This window comes from Acanthaster planci, unplaced genomic scaffold (assembly GCF_054643075.1).
Source record: "Acanthaster planci isolate LZ-2023a unplaced genomic scaffold, COTS_SCS Contig12, whole genome shotgun sequence".
Lineage (NCBI taxonomy): Eukaryota > Metazoa > Echinodermata > Asteroidea > Valvatida > Acanthasteridae > Acanthaster > Acanthaster planci.
The window spans coordinates 27,888-48,167 of NW_028257636.1; the positions used below are offsets into that span (position 1 = coordinate 27,888).

The following is a 20,280-nucleotide window of genomic DNA, read 5'->3' on the forward strand; positions in this document are numbered from 1 at the left end:
AAATAGCTGCCAAAGGAAGTGCGAGTTCTTTTCCAACTGCCTCTTTTTTTTGCGGAATTCTGGTTTCGTCTCTTCTATATTCTTTATTCCAGGATAAAGAACACAGCAAAATTAAACAAAAACACATATTACAAAATACACTGAAATCACAAACACAAACTTACAAATGCCTGGAGAGGCAGAGTTAATCCAATAACTGTCACCCGTAAGACTTCAATTCTGAAGCTCCAGGTTTTACATAAACGTGCACACACATACACAATAAAGTAACAGCACAAGATTCAAGAAATGGCAAATGAATAAATCGAACAGAAAAATTTATACAGTTGGCAAAATAAGATAAATATGACATACAAATACATTAAAATAACAAAAATAACGTCATTGCCATATTTTATATTCATTTTTGAATATTTCATATTTTCCCATAAATTTTGTACACGTTTTTAATTAGTTTATTTATTATTGATTTGTGAATAATTTTTCCCCATAGACTTTGTACGCAGATTGCACACAGTTTTCGGACTTTCCTATATCAGGCTATGAGGGCGCTATTGCAGAATTACGGTTACACCTGCCTGGGCTTTCAATTTTCAACAAACTGTCCTATATTGAACCATGGATGGCGTTGTTGCACAACGTAGGGTTTCTACACACCTTGTCCAGCATAATTGGTGAGCAGTCCTCAACTTCGACCGAGAATTACTACCAAAACGAAAAAGAAATCAGACTAAATTTCCCCTTCCGTTCGATCGCAAATATACCCAAGTGTGCAAATATTAAATAATATTCATAGGATTTTCCAGTTTAGACAAAAATCACGTGACATAAAATTAAAGGAAGGGTTTTCCCGCACACGTGTTTCTAGCCCATTGACTTTGTACACGTCTTTGAGCCCCAATTTTACTAACTTTGCAGTGTTTGAGCGATCGCAACATACTACCTAACAAAGACCCTGATGCAAGATTTATAGCTAATGTATTACGTCACGGTGACGTCATAGCCTTGTTTTATATTCATTTTTGAATATTTTATATTTTCCCATAGGTTTTGTACACGTTTTTCTACTTAACACAAGTGAACAGTCTTGAACTTTGGCGCACGATTACTATAAGAACGAAGGGGAAATCGGGTACTTTGCGCTGTGTTATTTGATTTGATGCCTAAGAGTCCGAATATGAAGTAATATTTCATTAAAAATGTTCAGTTTAAGCACAAATCACGTGACATGAACTTAAAGGAGCAGTGCTTCCCCAAATGCGGTTTTTTGCCCGTTGACTTGGTACACGTTTTCAAGGCACTATTTTGAATCCTTTGAGATGTTTGATCGCTATGAAAGTGACAACCAAGAAAGACCTTAATACAAAAATTATATTAAATAAATGACGTCATGATGACGTCATCTTGGGATTTATGATTGATTTTTCAATATTTACTTCATGCCCCATAACTTTGTAAATGTTTTGAGTCACTATTTTCGTCCCTTAGTAATCATTGAACATTGTCAAACCTACGGCAAGCACTAACTATACAACAAAGATAATTCTAAAATATTTACGTCATGTTGACTTCATCACGTGATTTATTATTAAATTTTGAATATTTAAATATTCCACTGAATATATAAAAATCAATATAAAATCAACCGTGGCCTCCTGCAACATTCTGTTTGCAGCAAGTGCAAGGATAAAATGTGGTCTTGAATTCATCTCGTGTGAGTCAAATCACGTGACCCTTCCGGTTGAAACCGGAAGTGGTCTAGTGTTTAAAAGTGGTAAAAGCACGGACGTGTATAATAAAATCTGGACTCGCCATGCCTTTAATCAGCTTATAGAGTCATTGAATCCACTCGCAGCCATTTTACCGAGCCGAATACAAAGCTTTCCTGGTAATGCCCGCCTTTGTTCTTCCTGACGTCAATAGTAGGGAGCCAACCCACGCCTTTGTATTCGGCTCGTTGAAATGGCCGCTGGTTGGCTTCTTTTTCATACAAAGGCGTTGCAAGTCCAGGTTTTTTTATATACGTCCGTGGGTAAAAGCCATTAAGTTTTTCAACGGAATGAGTCTGTCGGTGTTAGTGCTGGGTTGAAACCCTGCTTATATCTTGAAGAGGAAGTGCTTGAGGCAAATATTGAGCTGACTAAAGGATGACCTCATCATCAACAATTGCTTTTTACCATACGGACATTATCAACATGTCAGATGTTACTAATTTGGCCTGGATTCTACTTTTTTTATTAAAAAAGGGGCGTGACACCTGATGATCTGCGTGGGGACGTATTATGTCCTGAACCCCAAACAGGACGGGTGATGAAGTCAATGACAACATCAGACCCTTAACTTGCAGATTCAGCGGGACGTCGTTTCCCAATAAGTGTCGGATTAGTTTCGAAGTGTATATCATACAGTGCAACTTCTAGTCACAGTTATCAAAAGTGACATTCATTTTGCGCCAAAATGTTCAGAATAGTGCAACAGATGTCATCTCTAGTGGTCCTGCAATCTTTGTTCTTATATTTTGTACACAGAAAATGTGAAATGTGCAATCAATTACTGTTATGTTAGATATTATCAAAGTTGTTTGGTTTTTAGTGCAACAATGCATATTTATGATTATGCAAATAAGGCGGGGTTTGCAGACTGATGTCAACGGAGAATACACTCTCCAAGGCCCTTTATCTTCTGAAGCATATGTCCGATTGGGTTCAAATTTTGCAGATACCTTGAATAGACAGTGCTTTAGAGGAAAATTGACCTTATTTGATGATGACGTCATGCGGAGACAAGTCACATTGAACTCTTGAAAGCCGGAAAATTGACCTTATTTGATGATGACGTCATGCGGAGACAAGTCACATTGAACTCTTGAAAGCCCTATATCTCCTGATGTACCTGACCAATCGGGTTCAAATCTTGCAGATATCTTGAGAAGGGGGTGCTTTGGAGGAATATTGACCTCATGTGATGATGATGTCAACAGATGATAAGTCACGTGACATTAAAGGGGAACTCTTCATACCACTACACTTCGAAAAGAACATGTCCGATGCGGTTGAAACTTTGTGTGTGGCTGGAAGGGGAATGGTTCTAGACCCAAAGTGATCTGATTTGATTCTGACCTCATCTGGCGAGTTTGAAGTGACATTAAAGAAATACAATTCATGTAACTGGTATCACATCCACTTGTGATGACGTCTACAGTCGAAGAAGTCGTATATGTTTGATTTAAGTAATTATTATAATTTTTAAGCTATTGTGAGAAGCTCCACAAAGTACAAAGCAAACTCTCAACCGTGAGAATAATATCACGTGACAAGTCATATTAGATTATCTTCTGAAGTGGACATCCAATTGTATTGGTTGAAATTGATTTATAAATTAAACTTTTTCAGGGTATATGTCACGTCCAGACTACTAAATTGTTCATTTTTACTCTCTTATAGTTTCTTAATGCTAGGTTTTTTCATCACATTTGCCAATACTTATTTTGTTGGTAAACAGTCCCGAAACAGCTCTGTGTTGGTACTTGTTTACAAACACTTCCTTCCACCAGTAGACTTTGGCAGTTTGCTAAATCTGATCGACTTCAAACTTGGCAGACCTTTGGAGAATCATCCAAAAACGGTCCTAAAAGAAATTCACAGTGATAACTTGAGCAGTTTATTTGTTACAGATTTTTTAATAATTAATTTTTTCCCATAGTCTTTGTACACAGATTGCACACAGTTTTCGGACTGTCCTATATCAGGCTATGAGGGCGCTTTTGCAGAATTACTGTTACACCTGCGTGGGCTTTCAATTTTCAACAAACTGTCCTATATTGAACCACAGATGGCGTTGTTGACATTGTCCAGCATAATGCATGAGCAGCGCTCAACTTCGACCGAGAATTACTACCAGAACGAAAGAGAAATCCGACTAAATTTTCCCTTCCGCTCGACTGCAAATATACCCAAGAGTCCAAATATTAAATAATATTTCATAAATTTTTCCAGTTAAGACAAAAATCACGAGACATGAAATTAATTAAAGGAGCAGTTTTCCTCCACACGTGTTTTTAGCCAAATTGTCTTTGTACACGTTTTCAAGAAACTATTCGGCCAATTGTCAAAGGTTCGATCAACATCAAAGTTACAGACAAAAAAGACCCGGATGAAAAAAATGCCTAATTTAAGACGTCATGATGAAGTTATTACATATTTTTAAATTGATTTTTGGATATTTAATTTTGCCCATAGGTTTTGTACACGTTTTTCAACAGCCTATTTTCGGCACGTTGGTAAATCTGAATGATTTCCCTCAATGTACACTTGAAGTCCCTAATGGAGAGAGGCTTCCAGAAAAGAATCGTCAAAATTACTTCATCAAGGGTCACGTGACAGGAGATTAAAGCTTCAGTTTCTCCCTTAGCGTTTGTACACGTTTTTCTGCTACGCAATATTATCGATCTTAATGAGAGTAGTCCTGAACTTCAACTGAGAATGCTATGAGAACGAAAAAAAAATCGTTATTTTTCGTCTTCGTTTGATTGCATGTATACCCAAGAGTCTCAATATCAAAAAATATTTCATAATTTTCGCTCAGTTTAAAGGCAAATTACATGACATCACAAAGGAGCAGCTTTTTTGCATAGGAGTTTTAAGTCCATCTACTTTGTACACATTTTCAAGCCACTATTTTGAAACCTTTCCGATGTCTAATCGCTATGAAGGTGACAGCCAACAAATACCCTCTTGCAAGAATTATTAAAAATAAATGACGTCATGATGACATCATCAGTGATTTACTATTGATTTTCTAATAGTTATTTCAGCTCATTAACTTTGTGCACATTTTCAAGCCACCATTTGGGCAATTTTCATAGGTTTGATCAACATCAAAGTTACACACAACAGAGACCCTCATGAAAGAATTTTCTTAAACTTATGACGTCATGATGACGTCATTACCAAACAGAAAGTTCCGAAACAGCTCATTGTTTGTTCACGACCACGTTCCTCTAGTTTGTAGTACTTTTTCATTCAGTTAGTTCTTAAAAAATCAAACCCAGAAAAGCCTGGCTTTTGAAAACTTTTGCTACTATATAAATTAATAGAAACTGAAGAATTACCTGACCTAAAAGAGAAATCTCCTGTCAGAAATTGACCCATCACTTCCAAAAACCTAAAGAACAGTCTACTGCGGCGGTCTTGTACGTAGATAAACGTTATAGGCCTATTTATTACGGTTTGGCTTTATGGTAGTTTGTTTGTAAAAGCCGCGCAATAAAACAGATCAGATTAGTTTACACAATCCTGAATTCATAAGGTAATTATTCTTAAAGTAGTAATCTACTTTTGTGCGCAACATGCCCCGAGTTGGAAGCTACTTGTCCCAAATTCGTCACGGTGATTTATACATGTATAATCATTTCTATAATCGGTCCCGACTATGGCACACATGTATCTTCCCAGGGTCCACAAAATATTGAGCTGATGAAGCGTACTGCATTTAGTCCGATCTTAATATAGGGGGCGCTGTAACTTATATTGCTGAGCGCTGGTGCGGCATCGGCGTGATGATGCCCACGTGCGGGTGGAGCTGGAGCAAGCAATCCAAAGGTAACTTCATTTTTGGTGTGCTAAATAAGGAGACAATTTTAGTTCTAACGCTCAGTATTTTTCAGGCTCTAATCTGAACGAGCATGTTCGAACCATCAAACTATTAAAGCTGAACATGTTTCATTTGAATACCACCTCCCTGGCCTGTGCCGTACTCATGGCATGCCATGGATGTGGGGTTTTTGAGAGATTTGTTCCTGTGCACGGCCCACGTTAGGACTTGGGGAACACTCAGCTGAAATTGTGCCAATTTCTGGATGTTGTCATTAATTTCAGGCTATCAAATTTCATGACACCGAAATTGTTCACAGAGGTGATCAGCAGTAGCATGTGTTTTTAATTTGAAGGTTATAATGTCATTATTTAACAGAACAGTTTAAAGTTTTCAGCAAAGAGATTTTGACAATGTTCCATGAGGATAAAAGTCAAGGAAAGGTTTTGAGAGGACACAACTGTAATTGGGCCAGTCTAGTGGACTGTGGGTACCTCCGTATCCTTTACCCTACTCGTAAACTGAAAACAAGCTCCCACACGGTGTGGCCACACTCAGTGTAGCACTAGCAGATCAGCGGATACACATACATGTAGAGACAAGTCAACTTACAAGTATTGTCCCTCATAATTGGACTGGTCTTCTGCTTGAGTCCTGTCTGTTAGAGTCAGTCATTGAAGTGTATTGAAGTGTATTCTGAGGTTCATTTTATACACGGTGTTGTTTTAGTTTTAGTCTTTGGTCTTTTTATAAGTGTTCTGTGAGGTTTTGGGTTTTTAAGTTACTGCTCTAGGGTGGGTTGGTATTTTTACATATTTTGTTTCAAAATCTAGAATCGGTGTCTGATGAGTACAGTACTTACTAAGTACGTTCCAGTAAGTTCCCTGCAATTTTTCCCTTGAATTCTTCTTCAATTTTAGTGTGCAGTTCTCCCCCGTAGCTTCAATGCTTGGCCCAACCGCTACACGCACCTGGAAGCTGTGTAATGGACATACGTCTCATTCAGGTAAGAGATTACTGGATGATTGATGTGCGTAAGTATAGGGACATGGCATACATGTAATGCCAGCACTCCAATTTCACCACACCTCCTGTGGCCATGGTGGTCGGTGCCCTTACAAGGGGGCATGGTGCCCTAAAAGTTCCACTTTGTCCACGGCCCAAACTGGCCATGTGTCCCATTCTTCCTGGCAGTGGTGCCCCTTGTTTCTCATAAGTTGCTTACTTTGCATTCATGTGAATGTATTTCCTGTTGCGGTCTAACATTATAAGATCGTCTTCATGCCATATGGGGCGTCCGACTTATGGACTTACGGACTTTTTAACGGATTTGTTGGACTTATGAGGCGTTGGACTTAAAAGCTGACCCTACGAGGCTTGCCTGTCCTGCAATTGGCTTCAATTTACACTACATATATGTATTTCATTCTGCAGCCCATTTATTAGTATTCGCTGGAGGTGCCAAGCACATACGGGCATATTATGCAACAACTCCGCTGGCACATGCATACACGGGCTTAGGCTATGTCCGAAACGGGCCTCCACAGCGACAGCTAGGTCGTTTGTCCCTTTAGTTGCGGATTGTGTATGCACGCACGCAGCAAATTCAACTACATGTGTCTAACTGATTATTCTGTGATGTGATGGGTTGGTCAACTTTACAACACAAGGGGATGTTGTTGGTAAGCTCATGCTGTGCAGTCCCAAAAGATTTGTCAAATTGAAACAAAGCCTTTTGTTTTTGTTAAATATACGGTTAAATTCACTAGAATTCTTAAATTAAGAAATTCTTTCTCAGAAAAATGCCAGTTCCATCCTGTAATATGCGATGTATTGTCATGGATTGTAAAATATTTAAATATGATAGCTCATTATCAAGCACATAAAACACTATGTTTCCGTGTTACAAGCCCACAGTAAAACAAGCAGCCATGCTAGAGAATCTATTTACAAACATAGACATGGGAATGCACACAGGCACTATGTTTTCCTATTCAAAATGTGTAAAATGCCATAGCCATGCCCTACTCATTAACCCATGAGGTTTCTCCCAGGGGCAATATTTTTCTTTCTTTTTTTCAAAATAATGACTTCAGAGATATTCTGCTTCTCTTAAGTGTGTTATTGTGTCACAATGTGAAAGTTGCCCTCCATTAAAGATCTCGAGAATGGTAGCGGCCGTGTTGTTTTGATGGGGATTTGAAAAGCTGCTTTTTCTGTACATCAAGATCAAATGGAGGCAAAATACAAGAGAAGACAAAATAATTTGTACTCTGTACTTTTGAATTCCAGGTTTTTATTGAAACAAGAGCAGAAAAACAAGCACAGGGGAGTAAACTTTTTATTGTAAGTGAACCATCATACACTATGGAAAATGTTGAGTCATTCATCTTAGTTTCTGCTTGCTCTCATTTTGGTTTCTTCCTGGCTAGTTATTTGTATAGTTATTGAGATGGAAAACAAATACAAAACTTTTAGTGAGATAAAATAAGTAAATCCCAATTTTCTGCTTGTGAAAATTTAATTTTGATTGCTGATAAAGTCAAGGATATGGAGGATGGGCAGCATGTCTCGGGTGAAAAGTTACAACAAACACAGCGCACGATGACTGAACTAATATTTTTCTGCAGACTAATAAAGTGGACAATTTCCATGGATGCCTTGCCAAAAAAACTAAATTTTAGCCACCAAAAGGATGCTTGACTTTGTCAGTCGCCACGGCAACTGGCACCTTTCCTGCAACCCTGCACTTCACGAATGTTTTCCACAATTGCTGTCGATCTTGTTGCACATGTCCATTTTTAGGGTGACAATTTCACTGCGTTCAAGACATTTGTTGATGTATTTTGCAGGGCATTCCTTGAAGGGACAGTTGCGTCCTTTGCTGACAAAAGACTCCTTCCATCAGCTGTTTAAATTCTGCACAAACCCTAATATTCCTCAGTCAGCATCTGGCAGTCAACGTAGGCCGGCCATCACAATCAGGATTTCCTTGATCAGTGGTGTATGAGAACAGCATTGCAACTAAGTCCACTGCAGAAGGCTTGATGTCAACAAACTGGCATGTTGCTTGTACCCCTCTGACTTGTCACTGGAATTTTGGCACTCGAGTTTGTCAAAAGAAGTTGTCTTGGCAACATCGGGACAGAGCAGCAGGACATCCTTTGTCAGTGTAGCAGGGGCAGATTTAACTTAGTTTATTTCCTTGGTACTAAATGCAAATGTCCACGCACACATAGGAGTAGCACCCCCTAGTTTACCCATCCTAAGTTGCATTGTGCCCCTCATAATTGTTTACTTGATGACTCATGCAACTGGACAGGCACTGTGGGCATGCTTTGAGCCCAAGTCTCAGTAAGCAGGTTGGCAGTCGGTGAAGTAACACACCTGTTAAATACCAGTCAAGTTCTGCCCTGAAAGCTTAGACCTGCGGTGGACTTGGTGAGTTTACTTTTATTTCTGTATTAATCTGTATTGTTAAAGAGAAAGACTTTTGTATTTTGTGTCAGCTGACTGCTTTTGATGATAGATGTCACTTTCATTGTTTGAGATATTGTTTCATCTTTACTCACATTATTGGCCAAGTGTTCTTTTGTAAGATTTGAACCAAATTCTAGCCAGATGACTGTAACTTTTACAAGGTGTTTTGATCATTGCTGAAAACCCTTGGGTTACTCGGATATTTTTTGTTATTGTTGCTTAGCCTGTTTAAATATGAAGATAGTGTTTGTATTCACACACAAGTGCATTTTTTTTTGGAAGTTCTTCACTAGGAAGATTGACGATGGAGTCTATGTAGTTCTTTTTTTAGTAGCAAATAGTTTGTATCTGCAATTCTAGTTCTCTGCTTTTGGATTTGATTCTTAAGTCCGTGCTTATGAACCTTTTAAGTTAAAGTTGGTTATGAGGATGAGGATTGCTATGTAGATTCACTCCATACCATGATTGAAAGTGAAGCAGAATAAATTGAGTTGAAGTGTAATTCTGCTGACTTACATGTAGTTGGTACATATGACGAAACACAGATAGATTTGTTTTACTTTTCTTCATTATGTAGTCTTGAACTCAAGTGCGTATATTCTATTATCAATTTTTTTGTGCTTTTACCTGTGTGTGGTAGGTACATGTATTTTGTAACCATGTGGCCAGTGCATGCATCCTGTGCAAGTCAGTTTTCTTTGTTCATGAACTCCCATATGCTTGTGCACATTTCAGCAGGAGGCTTAGGTAATTGCAGGGATTAAGGATTAGTGTGGCCTGCCTTCTTGGAAGTGGCTGGACCTTTTGTTTATTACCTCATTGATATTCACGAGTTTGGGCAGGTCTCAGCCTTACTGCACATGTTTGTTACTGAAGCTAAAAAAGTTTGTGATGTAGATTGAGCAACTGTGGATGTGTAGAGTAGTACTTTGTGCATTGGCTAATTTCTTTGTCTTCAACTTGTATTTATATGGTTTTTATTACTTTTCCTTTGACTTACAGGTAGTTGATGCTTGAGTTGGATTGATCTGTAACTTTTCTTAAGTGCTGTGTTGGTTTTGTCGGTTTTGTTGGTTTTGTAGGTTCTTGGTTTTTTTTCTTTTAGTTTGGGTTGGTCTTGTTTTAAATTGGTTAAGCCTTACCTTGATTCTGTTGCAGATTTGCTTTGGGCTAGGATTGGTCTAATTTCTAAATTTAAATTTTGGTCTTGGTCATATTTCCCCTACATTTTAGGTTTGGTTTCAACAATTCTCTGATTTTCGACTTAGTCCTGTTTTTTTAGTTCTCTAGTTGCATTCCTTTTTTGGGGGGATATTTTTTAGAACAAATAAAAGATTTTGTCGTTGGAATCAAGTTTCAGCTCCCGTATCCCTATTCTTTTAGACTTCTTGCGACTCCTCCCTTTTGATCCTGTTGAAAGTTTTTTTTGTTTTGCGAGTTCCCCAAGTGTTTTATTTTCTTCAAGTCTCTTCTTTATGTTTTTTTTATTCTCATCTGAAGTGTGCCATTTTTCCCCGTTACATCAGCACTGCATCGGCTTGGTCCTTGAAGACTCATCTCTAGGAACAGCAAGTTCCTATTTACTCCTTTGTTTGCCTTATGTAGACTGTTGGTGAGTTCATCTGAAATGGACTGTTTGGAGATGTAACAATTTGTGGCCATTCTGACACCAGCCTTTGTTCCATTTGCAGACTGCACATTCCAATCAATTCAGTGTTGCTGCAGAACTAGCTGGCTGTGCAAGTTTGATAAATTTTCTCTTGTGGTGAGCATCTGACAGAATGCATGTGGCCACGCAACTCATTCCCTCACGTCCTATAGACCTAGTACATTAAGACCTACCCCACCTCATTGTCTTTTGATATAGCAAGTGTAGACAAAGTGTGACGTCATTATGTCTATTTAAAAGTCATCCTTGTTGGATAATTTATTTTGCCCAATTACTGGGTGACATATATATAGGGAGCCATAACATAGCTCAAATGGTCCCCCAAATCCTCTGATTTTATTATGATTTCACATAAACCCTTAGAGGTTACGGTTATTACTGTTTATAATTTGGGAATGCTTTCTGCACAGACTGTGATCCCTTGTATTAGCCTTTAGTTGGACCGAGAGAGAACACTATTTCCTTGGCATCAGAGGCTCCTTCGGTACTAACTGTGCATCACTGGTTCATGAACGACTAGGACATGGTAGTAACCCCATCGCTACCAACAAAATGAATACTCCCAACCAACACGACTATTCTCAACCAATTAGGCTGTGCTTCTACTCAAGGTGGATAGCATTTGGGGATGGCAGCTGAAACCTTAACTGGGAGAGATTGACTGGGTGAAAAAACAGACGGGATTGTTTAATTATAGCCCTAGATCAACATTTCTTGTGTTGTGGGCTTTCATCTGAATGCAGATGGTTGAAAATAGATCTAAAGAATGCCAAAGACAGAGGAATGTTTAAATCGATGCCTAAAGGCTTGAAAAAAATGACTTTTTGGAAATGTATTTTAAGGTGTTTTGAAAAATAAATGTACTTAGCTAACCAAGCAACAATTAAAAAGAAATGGAAAATGACAACTAAGAAGATAAAGAGATTTTTATGAAATGTTTATGAGAAATTCCAGTAATGTGAGCTTGTATATTATTTGTTCTCAGTGATACTTCAATTGCTGTTGTAAAGTGCACCTTGTAATTTGAAACGGTGGCCCCCACAAATGTTAGTCATATGGGCTGAAATTCAAACATGGTTTGTTATTAGTTTCCCTAGTTTCAGCAGTGACAGAGAGACAAGAACAATCATATCACTGGGGACAATACTTGACAGGTATGGAAACAGCTTACATCGTTTTCTGATATTAGTCCATGGTACTGCTAATAACATGCCCAGTTTAGTAAATCTGGAACTTAGGTTTTGTCTCATAAGCTTTTCAACTAATGAGAATCTCCGGCCTTTGGGGCTGGGTTGAATTTCACTGAACAAATTAGAAGATGCAGTCATTAGGTGTGGTGGTAACATTTGTGACAAACTGAACAGAAATTGGACAGAAGCTGAATCCACAGGCTGCTTGCAGTGAATGGGGAGTTGTACTGAAATAATAAAGGGGATGGGTGGAGATTATAGAGGGATAAATGTCCTCATTCCTGGATCCAAATCATGTACAAGGATGACTACACATTCCACAGGTGTCATATAAAACATCTGGACTGTTATTTCATTTCATCAGCTAACTTATTAGTCAATGAAGCCATCAGCGGCCATCTTGCTCTGTTAATTACAAAGCCTTTAAATATAGCAGTTTGTTACAATATGGCATGCAAGCCAATATTCACAGATGGTTGGTGGTGGCTTCAGTTGGTACAATAGCATTTTGAGTCCAGAGTTTCTTTTATGATGTCCTTGACAGAGGCCGGCTTCTACAATACACACATGAGCCGGAAAGTGTGATATGGAAGCCAATATTGACCATAATTCCTGGGTGTAAATTTTAATCACATCTGTCTGGAACCGCATGTCTGGAAGAAGGTCATTGAGGAAGCACTTACAACTTCTTAATCAGTTTTCTCCACCTCTCTCAATCCTCCCATTGCCCTCTGAGAACCAGTCAATCCAGGTTATACACTCATGTTGTATTGTCTTTTCTTCCTTTCAGTCACAGCACAAGCCGCTGGTGAGCCGCTGCTGCAGTTTCTTGACTATGGAGTTCTGTGCTAGTTGTTGAGGTGATCCGTACTTTGATCTCTTGCAACTGCCTTCTGGGTAAAAGGTAAATTTGTCCAATGTTAGTAATCCCAAAGGTATGATTGAGTCTCCTGTGCACTCATTTTGACTTCTGATTTGATTTGACTTCTGGTAATGTCTCATTAAAGATCTAAAACATAATGACGTCAAATGTGCACTTTTTTACTTGGACTTAATGTCTTGCTTCCCACCTCGCTGCCATAGGAAACACTGCTAGATGCACATGTAAAGTAAGCATGACGTTATTATGTTACAGGTCTATTTGCTTTTCCCTGAGTTGCCACAGATGGAAGACCTTCTCGGTGGATAAATTTAACTTGTGCCAAAAACTGGGTGACACACATGCAAATGGAGAGCCATGATTTAATACCATTGATAACTTTGTGAATAGTTTATGCACAATCTGTGATCCCCGTGTAGTAATTGGGGATGGCAGGTAAAACTTGAAAAAGCTGTGTTTGGCCAAAGCCCTTGGGTGTATGCAAAATCATATTGGAATCAGAGGATTTGGGACAATTTTAATTAGGCCTTTTTTGAACTTTCTAGGGTTGTTATCAGAGCCCAAGAAAGTAGAGGGGTGTGAGTTGTAAAATGACTGCTTCCAGGCTTGAGAGGTTTTACTTTTTGGGAATTGTTTGCTGACCAACCAACAATTGAGAGAGTTGAAAGAAAGGAGAAGAGAAAATGAGTTTCATATAAAGACGTCTCAGTGATGTCTACTTGTATGTTATTTGGCCCTGATCTTTGCTGATTTAACTCAATTTTCAATGTTGCCTAAAATGTTGTGGTGGCTCCTCAGTGAGTAGTCATACAGTCTGTGATTGAAACAGTTTCTTTGGTTTTGTGAGTTGTAGCATTGATGAAGAGACAAGACCAGACCCCTGGGAGACGGTTTTCTGGATTGTAACACATCACCAGATATTTGCTACCGCCAACACTACTCACTTGGTAAGCACTTTATATCGTGTTCTGATTTTAGCCTCATAATAAAAGGCATGTTCCAGCTTCTTAAAAGAAAGCAGCTGTACCTGAGTTGTATAAATGTACAGTTCTGTAAAATCTGGAGCATGGCTTGGTATACCCAGCAAGAAATGAGACGGAGGGGTACCCCCCAACATTTCCAATCCCTATACACATTCCAGACTATTGTTACTTAACACATCCCCCAAAGATGTCTGAAAGGAATTCCCCAGATTCCTGCAAGACAATGACCAACACAAAGCAGGGGGGGTTCTCTCCGTCTCATACCTTGCTGCATATGTGATTTGGACTCCACTCATGAGGATGATGAGACCAGCTGGTTGAAACGTTGAGTACTCACTCAACGGTTCTTAGTCCACAGTTCAAATTGTGCAGTTTTGTAGAAATTTGGCCACGAACATAGAGAGGTATTGAGTTTTTTCTCACATCTAACCCTTAACTTTGGAAATTTGTACATATCTCATATATCTCATGTGTACATATCTCATATATCTCATGTGTACATATCTCATATATCTCATTGTACATATCTCATATATCTCATTTGTACATATCTCATATATCTCATGTGTACATATCTCATATATCTCATGTGTACATATCTCATATATCTCATGTGTACATATCTCATATATCTCGTGTACATATCTCATATATCTCATTTGTACATATCTCATATATCTCATGTGTACATATCTCATATATCTCATGTGTACATATCTCATATATCTCGTGTGTACATATCTCATATATCTCATTGTACATATCTCATATCTCATGTGTACATATCTCATATATCTCATGTGTACATATCTCATATATCTCATGTGTACATATCTCATATATCTCATTTGTACATATCTCATATATCTCATGTGTACATATCTCATTTGTACATATCTCATATATCTCGTGTGTACATATCTCACATATCTCGTGTGTACATATCTCATATATCTCATGTGTACATATCTCATATATCTCATGTGTACATATCTCATATATCTCATGTGTACATATCTCATATATCTCATGTGTACATATGTCATATATCTCATGTGTACATATCTCACATATCTCATGTGTACATATCTCATATATCTCATGTGTACATATCTCATATATCTCATGTGTACATATCTCATATATCTCATGTGTACATATCTCATATATCTCATGTGTACATATCTCATATATCTCATTTGTACATATATCTCATTTGTACATATCTCATATATCTCATTTGTACATATCTCATATATCTCATTTGTACATATATCTCATTTGTACATATCTCATATATCTCATTTGTACATATCTCATATATCTCATTTGTACATATCTCATATATCTCATGTGTACATATCTCATATATATCATTTGCTGCATTCCGATGTTTTCCCATCAGATTTCCAACATAACTAAAGCTCCTCAATTCTTAACTTTTCAATAAATGAGTTTGTAAATAGTGCCCAATTCAAATCGTGCAGGTATTTAGAAATTTGGCCATTTAGTGAAAGAGGTATTGGGTCTTTTCATTGATCTACCCTGAACTTTAAAAATACATCTTTCACCCCATCTCATTTGCTGCATTCCGATGTTTTCGCCTCTGAATTCTAACATAAGTAAAGCTCCAAAAATATAAATTTTAAAGGAAATCAATTCCTCAGTAGTCCACGCTTCAAGTCAGGTATTTAGATATTCATTTAGCTAGAGACGTATTGAGTCTTTGTTCTCCTCTACCCCTAAAAAGTACCTATCTTACCCCATCGCATTTGCAGAATCCCCATCTTTTCCCCTCTCAAATCTGCTATAACAAAGCTTGAACAGTCTAAATTTGTAAAGAAATCTGTTTGTAAATAGTCCACGCTTCAAATCATGCAGGTATTAAGATGTTTGGTCATTTAGTTTGAGAGTTATTGAGTCTTTTCATTGCTCTACCCTTCACTTTCAAAATATTTCACCCTCTCACATTTGCAGCATTTGCAGAACTTTTCCCCTCTAAATTGTGACATAACTAAGGCTCCAACAGTCTAAATTTTCAAAGAAATCTGTTCCTTAATAGTCCATGCTTCAAATCGAGGAGGTATGTAGATATTTGGTCAGTTAGTTTTGAGAGGTATTGAGTCTTTTTGTTGGTCTACCCTTAACTTTGAAAAAACATACACTTTTCACCCCATCTATTTGCTCCATTCCGATGTTTTCCCCTCTGAATTCTAACATAACGGATGACTCATAGTCCCTCAAGGTGCATAAAGGTGCTCTAGTGACTTCATTGCTAGTCTGTTTCTGTAAACTAATACAGGTATACATGTACACTGTAAAGTAGCTGTGCATATGTCCAGCAATAAGGCCAAATTACTCTGACTTGCAGTGTTCCTTTTCTCATGATTTCTGATCTTGCTGTTACTAAGGGAATAAATCACCAATTAGGACCGAACCTCTTTAAGTAGGAGACAAATCCCTCTGCTGAAACTCAGAGGGAAAAACCACTCGGATGAACAAACAGAAATGTTTGGTTGCTGCTGTTTGTTGGAAATTGGAATAGAACTTAATATTTGACTTTATGGAAGGTTGAACTTAGCCTCACAAACAACTACATGTAACTCTGTATGATGTACAAGGACACTTCCTACTCTTAGAGAAGTGCAGGTGTTTGCCAAGGCTCTCATCAGTCTTTCCACTGACAGTTCGTGTACAGACTAGGGGCCACTCAAAATTTTCAGTGTTTTTCAAATTTTTATTTTTTTTTCATATTTTTTGATCCACCCACCCACCTGCAATTTGTATTTAAAAAAATTGAATTTTCATTCAGTACATGTTCATTATACATGCATTTGATATAAATTCATATACATGTTAAAATCTATAATGCAACACAGTATGGCAAAATGATGGCTGGAATTGCAATAAAATGATTGCAATCGATTGCGCACGCAACAGCACGCCATGTCTAATCCGCTCAAAAATGGATCTCCCAAGGTACAGCTATGCCTACAGTCAATTACCGCGTCTCCACGCACATGCATACATGTACATGTATGTATTTCTATTGGAACGGAGACGTAGACCTAGCTCTAGCCAACAGATTTGGATGCAGTTTGCTGCTGTCTGGTTAGTCTTAGATACAAGGTGATGAACATATCACCATTATTAGCAACTGGTTATATAGTAGGTTTATATAATATGCCTGGTACCCTGCTACATTTGTCTTTTATCACCGCTGCAAGTGCCCAGCTGCCAAGTCAAAGAGTAAAAAACCACCTCATTCCATGATGTTTCACACATACATAATAATGTACAGGAAGGGTCAATCTGTCTGTATATGGAAACAAAGCTAATAAAGATTGCATTTTGGGAATGCTGGCGTGGCGTGCACGCTACACGTATTTCAGGCAAGTCACAAAAATAAGTTTTTCTGGATTCTAATATAAAAAGTAAATTTCGACTTTCAATTTATTTCCTTAACCCATCCACCCACTATTTAAAAAAGTCAAAATTTAAAAAACACTGAAAATTTCGAGTGGCCCCTTAGGAAGACCAGTGTCCATTGCAGGAAAATCACCTGGAGAACCATTCATTCTTACTCACTTTTTAATTCACTCCTTAATTGCCTGGTCTTGTCACAGGAGGAGTACTATCACCTTTTGGCTGAGAAGATCTACAAGATCCAGAAGGAGAGAAGCAACAGAAGAGGATGCAGGATTCAGGAGGTACTGATGCTGCCGTTGGAGGCATCCCCATGATGGCAGCAGCACAGCTGCCTCAGCCTCCCCACTAACTGCCCAGATCAGTATGTCCACTGGGAAAATGTAGCTCTTTCAACCAACTTATATCAGAATTATGCTGTACATTACGAAATGTATATGGTCTTGAAGGGTTATTTTGATGTCAGTGTTGCTTTGGCTCAGCAATGAAAAGTGGACTGGTAGAATGGGGCGTCAGGTTGGCATAGTGACACTTTTGTCACCTTCCACTTCTGTGAATCCAGCCCAGGTTTAATTTGTGGATTTTTCAGTCTTTACTTAACTTTTTGGGGTTTTCTCATCTCTATAATGATCATGGGGAGTTTTTCCTTCCACTTCTTAAACTGAACACTATCCTCATATATTTGCAGTTGTAATTTGAAGTTGTACTGGCAGCCCTTTGAAAAACATGCTGGAAATTATATTGCCACCATCAATAAATAAAGCTACAATTTTTATTGTTATTGTTGTTGGAATTACACAGGGGAAATGGTATTGTTTATGGTAGCAGGGCCAGGTTTCCTTCAGTTTAGTTCTAAATGTGGTCAAAATACAGACTGATCGTTTGTGGTTCACTCAAGGAAGTCTGTACACAGGTTAACATAAATTTGGTGTGTGATTTCTACTTACGGTTTTATTTCAGTTCCAAGCATCTGTAACTTTTTAAGTTATCACTGAATAATCAAGACCTTTTCTTTATTTGTAGTTTTCTGAAGGCTTTTAGTTTACTTCATATTTGAAGTGATGTCACCCATAGATCATCGTGCAATTTTTATGACTGCAGATGAATTGACTCAGAGTGTGTGCAAAATGCAGATGTAAAACAAAAATTGTACGATGCAAACAACAAATAAAAGTGTAATTCAAATGTGAATTTTATGTTTTGAAACACATTCCATATCTCGGTATGCGGAATGAAGACGTCAACTGTAAATGTAACTAATTCAAGCTTAAAATTATATTTCTGATAGGAGCTTCATTTCAGGTGCTTCTGGAAAAAATCTTTTTTTCTACACACAACTGTCCTTGCCTATTGTCTCTTTCATGACTTGAACAAAGCTTTTGCCAAAATAAATTAGACTACTAATTTTGAAAACAGACTAATGAATATTTACATGTATGTTGATACGGTCGCTGCTTGCCAAAGGGAAATCAAATGGGAAGGGGGAGGTTCAACAGCAACTCTGAAACTTGAAGGTCCCTTTTTCTTGAATGTCTGTATTTAAACAAGATATGCTCTTATTTTTATTTTTCTAAATCCACTTTGGATGTAACCATGATCTGGCCATCTATATACACAGGTAGGCCTACAAGCTAATGGTTTCAAACTTCAAGCATACCTTGACTCGATCAACTCGACTGACATTTAAACATGTCAATGCTCTGTTTGTTTTGTTTTTCAAGCACACACAAAGTCTGAGTCTGTGGAGGTACACTGTGTGTTGACTTTGTGTGTTGAATTCCCTGTTAGAGTATACCACTCCATGGGCATGTCCCACATTGTTGACAAGTATGAGGTTGTGGTAAGAAATGTGTTACAAATACTCTTCAAATGACTGGTGTAAATCAGTATTTGTTGCATTTGGCTGTGTTGGTGTCCATATCTTACCTTTTGAAAGTTGAAATTTTTGGCCAAAAATTATACCCACCTGCAAGTGGACAAGAGGAAAGGGGTGGAAGATTCGAGAAGTAAATTGCTATTCATGTTTCTTCATTTCCCCTTGTTTGATTTTTTTTCATAAACAGAAGATTCACTATCCACTGTGCCATACATGGTCTTGAAAGTCACAGAAAAAAGTCTTAAGATGGCAACACCTTGCGATTGAAGAATATAATAGAAAGCTTAAGGCTTTAGTACTGAACAGGTCCAGTCTCCCTCAGGAAACTTCTAAGTGCCTTTAGTCTATGCATCTTGTATTCCAAAATGGTCCACCAATCAAAAATGGGCTTGTTTATGTGTCAGGCTTATATAAAATAAATACAAGCCCTTTGCCTTTTAGACATTTTGGAGAAATATGGGTTAGAAAGTACAGATTTGATCTTGTATGGCCTGTTCCACTTCACCACAGGTCAATACATTTGAGACAAATCTAGGGAATTTCTGTGTACAAATGTTTCAAAATGATTTTGAATTCTAGATGAGTACTCCATGTACTGTTTGTAATTCCTGTAATCTGTGTAATAGTCGGAGGATTTTAATTGACTGAAATAAAATATGTAGCCTGAGACATTAATAATATGTCCATGATTTGAACTGCACTTTATTACTCCTTTTTTGCAACTTTCTGTTCCTCAAGTTTCTTGTATATATGAAAGAAACCTGGAAGTTATGCTTCATGGATACTCTCATTGAAAAGTGCACCGGAAATTTAAGAAGCTATTAAAGGAAAAATGATTTAAAGAGGACACCCTAACGAATATGAAGATTTTTAAAAGGTGTAGCTCAAATCTTGCCTTTTTCCTGCTTTTTTAAAAGGTGTAGCTCAAATCTTGCTTTTTCCTGAATGAAAGAATGAGATAAAAAAAAGTCTCTGATTTACAGCGAATTATATTGTGGAAATATTTCATTTTTCGAAACGGTTCTTGTTAGGCATAGGTGTTGGCATTTCTCCTGGGATGGGGTAGGGCAAAAATGAAACAAAATGAAAGCGAGCCCTTTGATTTGGAAAAATGTTCAAAGAAACCCCGGTCAGTGGCAAAAGCAGGGATAACGCAAAACAATTTCAAAACAGCGGTGCCAAAA

General features: G+C 37.8%; 1 long non-coding RNA gene across 5 annotated transcripts; it reads left to right on the plus strand.

Annotated features, from left to right (window-relative positions):
* The first annotated feature begins 2,849 nt into the window (after positions 1-2,849).
* LOC110990786 (uncharacterized) lies at positions 2,850-19,791 on the plus strand. Of its 5 annotated transcripts, XR_015423793.1 has the most exons (9): positions 6,557-7,274; positions 7,885-7,938; positions 8,445-9,033; positions 10,764-10,837; positions 11,152-11,267; positions 11,830-11,895; positions 12,722-12,835; positions 13,665-13,758; positions 17,421-19,791. It is a non-coding gene; the product is annotated as an uncharacterized LOC110990786 (long non-coding RNA). The 5 variants fall into 5 exon arrangements; XR_015423790.1 differs by lacking the exons at positions 10,764-10,837; positions 11,152-11,267 and adding an exon at positions 2,850-5,600 and having other exon boundaries at positions 6,513-7,274; XR_015423792.1 differs by lacking the exon at positions 11,152-11,267 and having other exon boundaries at positions 6,562-7,274.
* Positions 19,792-20,280: the final 489 nt, after the last annotated feature.